Genomic DNA, 4,843 nt, shown 5'->3' with positions numbered 1-4,843 from the left:
TTTCAGATGCTATGACTTAATTCTTGTTGACTCTTAAGTTATATCAGTGATGAAGATGTAAGGAAGGGATTTCAAGTACAGATGAGCAATTTTTCCCCTCTCTACTTTGACCTTGAAATAAATATTGAAAGGCGGTAGACGCCATTAAAAATTGCATGTTAGTTATTTAACTCTGGCAAACAGGGTAGGAAGCTCATTTTATGTTTTGGGGACGTTGTTTTCTCAGCACGATACAGGACAACTCCCTGTATTGTGTGTTAGAATAAGTACATGGCAATATAAAGGCAGACCTTGACTTACAACCACAATTGAGCCCAAAATTTAAGACATTTGTTAAGTGAGTTTTGCCCCATTTTATGACTTCCCTTGCCACAGTTGTTAAGTGAATCACTGCAGTTGTTAAGTTAGTTACAAGGATGTTAAGTGAATCTGGCTCTTCCATTGACTTTGCAGGTCAGAAGTTCACCAAAGGCGAATCATGTGACCGCAGGACACTGCAATGGTCATAAATAGGAGTCAGTTGCCAAGCGCCTGAATTTTGATCACACAACCATGGGGATGCTGCAGTGGTTGTAAGTGTGAAAAACAGTCATAAGTCACTTTTTCAATGATGTTGTAACCTTGAATGGTCGCTAAACAAACTGTTGTAAGTCGAGGCCTATCTGTGTTCAGGCAAAAAAAACAAGATTCAAATAAAGTTTGAACCAGAGATTCTAGCATGGTTCTTGAGCCAAACTCAGGAACAAACAACTGGATCTCTTAAAAGCCCCTCTCACAAAATAGCTCACAAACATATTTTAAAGTATTTGAATTCTTCTCAGGTTTATATCAAAATCGCTGTCAAAAAGATAAGTTTTGACCATGCCAATATACTGACGTGTTTGGAAGTGATTCTATGGGGACCTCTGATTATGAATTTCAGATTAATCTGAGAAAAATCCATCTCTACTTCCTGGATGTTATCAAAAATAACAGAGAATTCTGTCCATGGTGATATGAAGAAAGAGAATAAACCACACTTTCAGCGTGCTGTGACAGGATATGAGATAGAGACCAATTTGTTTATCAGTGCAATTTCTGGTGTATTTTTGTCTGTTCCAAAAATGCACCGCCCTTTCGAATGAAGTTGGGCACATCAGGAAAACCTGATAACTTTGGATCCACCAGTTCCAAAATTGCCACCAATACTGTACATCCCCAAATTGCTAAACCAACCTTAATCCCAACCAGATCTTCTATGAATAAGAACTGACTACACTAACCAGCTGAAGAGACCTGATAAGAGACCAGTTCTGGAAAGTTCCATGGAAGAACCCAATAAATGTAATAAATAATGGTGCGTACTTAATTAATTTGTTTTTATTAATTTATTTAAATGAATTTATGATTTAAATATTCATTTAATTATTATTACTACTTTAAATCTTTAAAATAATCTCTTCTTTTGCTTCTTCGTAGAGCTGCAGAATGATGAAAAGCTCTTCCGGTGAAAATGTGTGCCTCGGTTCTTTATTATAGGGAGACATTGCGCCCTTGTCACTTTGCCAAAATATTGTTTCAAATTGGTTAAGCTTTAAACAGTATTTGCTCAGAATTAGAAAAGTAAAAAGATTCCGGCAGAGGGAAAGGTGATTGAGAAAATATTAGAATGCGCAGAGGTGAATAGATTAACGCTATCAATCAAAGAAAAAGAAGAAACTGAATATTATATGGTATGGGAAAGAGATGGTATTCAGCAGGTTCTGACCAGTTCTGGAGAACCGGTAGCGGAAATTTTGAGTAGTTCAGAGAACCGGTAGCGGAAATTTTGAGTAGTTCAGAATACCGCCTCTGACTGGCCCCGCCCTCATCTATTCTCTGCCTCTCAAGTCCCAGCTGATCAGCTGGGTCTTCTTTTGTTGCCCTGCACAGGAGAACAGAGCTGGAAAGCAGGTTAGTGGGATGGGGAGAAAACGGGGATTTTACACTATCCTTCCCTTGGAATGAGGTGGGAATGGAGACTTTACAGTATCCTCCCCCTGCCACACCCACCAAGCCATGCCCACCAAACCACACAATACCCACCAAGCCACGCCCCAGAACCGGTAGTAAAAAAAATTTGAATCCCACCACTGGTATGGGATCTATTTTATCAATGGTTGGAAAATAAAACAAGTTAAAATTGAGTAGATGAATACATAGAGAAATAAGTTAAAGATTGTTATAAAGATAATAGACGTAGGAGACAATGACTTATGAAGGAAATGTGATTATTGTTATTGGTAAGAAAAGTATTAATGATAATTGTTAGCACAAGACATAGGTATCCAGTCGACACACTCTTTAAATGAAAGATGGATTTACTGTAAATATAAAATAAAAAAAAACTTTCTTAAAAAACAGCATTTGAGTGTAGGCAGCTTGTTAGGAGTACAAGGCCTATAAGTACACTTTGCAACTTTACATTTAGAATATGCTTTAATGTGTAAATCACCATTAAATGACTGTGGAGGGGCATTTTTTTCCCCCACTGAAAGCTCTTTGGTCAAGAGCCAGAAACAGTCTTAGAAGGATAAGGTTCAGTGCAAAATGGACAGGAAGTCGGAAAGCTCTCAGTGAGCCCAGGCTAACCGGCAGTGATGAATGATAGGAAAATCCACATTAAGGGAGAAACTGCTTGTTTTAAGTACATATATTAATTATGGTGCAAGAACAAGGACAAGTGACCTTTAGACACATCCAAAGTAGGATAAGGTCAACAATTGTGTTTGCAAAATTGATGAGAATGACAGAGGGGCTTTCACCAGTTTTGAAAATTTTCTCATCCAAAGCAAAATAATAATAATAATATGCTCTGTCTGCTTGTCTTTTGAAAGGCTGCTCAATCTTAGCAGGTCTCTCGCAAGTCCATGCTGAATCCAGGAAAAGAGCAAAACAAGAATTTCTTCCTTTAATACTTTGTTCTTTGAATATTCTCAGGGTATGATTTCTATATAATGGCTTTCTGTGAACCCAGTGGTGTTTTTTTTTTTCCTGTTTGATTGGAGAAGCATGGGCTTTGATTTGTTTCTGGCTTTTGAAAGAGATCAATATGGCAAGAAAAACAACGGACAGCAAGTACTGTAGCTGTAGGGCACAAACTAAACTAAAAAGATACCAGTTAGTAAGGAGTTATTAAGGAACCCCTCTGATTGAAAGGGGCCTTCAGTAGGCTGATTCCAAGATCTAACTGCCTAGAAGAGAAGCTGCTAAAAGACCCAAAGGAGTGTTAAAGCAGGAATGACGTCATCCAAGTGCTAATTGGATTATAGAAATGTCCATGATATTGGCTCAGAATTGGATGAGGCTAAAGGTAGTCCTAAATGAACTCCAAACATAGTAAATGCCATGGGAATTTTAACGCAAACGCACATTCCACATTTCTGTTGTCAAAGGAATTAGATTTGGGTGGCAATTCAGAGAGCCTACTGTTTACATAGGCCTTGTCCACTTGTGCTATTAAATACAATTGTTACATGTTATATTACCTTGATTGTCTTATTGTGCCATTTAGTCCATATTTTTCTTAACACTTGAATTAAATATTTTTGTGTAATTCTTCCAGTGGTCACTAACACTTTTCCATCAGCATCTCATCTATCTTCAGATCAAGCCTATGGATTGAATCATATTTTATAAGGCACATTGGTAAGATTACAGAAGAGTTATTATGCGCATAAAGCAGGTTTTGGGCAAATAATTTTAGAGTGTTAAATCTCACATCTACAAAATGTTATGGAAACCTAGTATGTTATCAAGGTGTGCAGGAAAACGGGTATGCAACATCAAAGTTCCCATTGAGTTTAAAATCAAAATCCGCAAAACTTATATGCTGAAAATGGACTACATAACTTTTTTCCCAACCTGGTGCCCCTTTCAACTGGAACCTTCCTTCAGTCAAAAATTCCAAACCAGCTTAAATCAAAACTGTTTCTTTGTGCTAAATATATTGATTGCCATATGACTCTATAATCAGTTTTTATTTTCTATTTTGCTTCTCTGTCTGCAAAAAAAGGGGGGCGAGTATTTTCTAGTAGCCTTCCCCTCATTCTGTATCTTTTCCTTGCTTTTAACCTCTTCCAAATAAAGTAATGATAGCAAGATTGACAATATTGAATTTGACCTAAAATTGCACATGGTTATCATCTTGAACCCAGTCATATATCCATCACTGAAGCATATGGGATGGGTAGGGGAAAGAAGGTTGTTTCTGATTTTTTCAAAACAAAAGATGCAACCTGAATTTTCCCCTCCTACCACTGTACAGTAGCTCTCTGCCACAGCTATTTCTTTTATATACGGGACTTTAGGACATGACAGTACCTGGTGACAGTAGATTAGAAGAGAAAAAAACTGGAGAAAAATCGCAAAAGAACTGCAAATAGAAATGGAAAGCCTGTAGCAAAAGAAAGTAAAGACACTACCAATAGTAATGGGGAAGAAATCCTACATCTGAAGCACCATTTGAACACCATCAGCATTGACATAAATCACCATCAGTCAGTTGCAATAGCGTTACTTGGAACAATTTACATCCTGCAATAATATCTTTAACACCATCAAACGATAACTTCTGGTTATCCTAAATTCTTTAGGAAAGACTCAATAGGTGGATAAAAAATGTCAGATCTAGTCTAAACATCTGAGTATGCATGTAAACTGTTACGAACTAAATAAACTCATTCATCAATAACTATACTAGCTTACTTCAGCAGCAGGCTTGTAATCCTGCACTTCTGATTGGCCCGCGGATAAGCGAATCGTGATTAGCCGATTCTGGCTGACCTGATTGGCTAACAACGGGCCGCCGCTGATTGGACGCTTT

This window comes from Notechis scutatus, chromosome 1, assembly GCF_049901735.1.
Source record: "Notechis scutatus isolate UNSWTSFEM ecotype Mainland chromosome 1, rNotScu1.2, whole genome shotgun sequence".
Lineage (NCBI taxonomy): Eukaryota > Metazoa > Chordata > Lepidosauria > Squamata > Elapidae > Notechis > Notechis scutatus.
The sequence above is the reverse complement of the archived record's forward strand: the minus strand, read 5'-3'. Positions refer to the sequence as shown.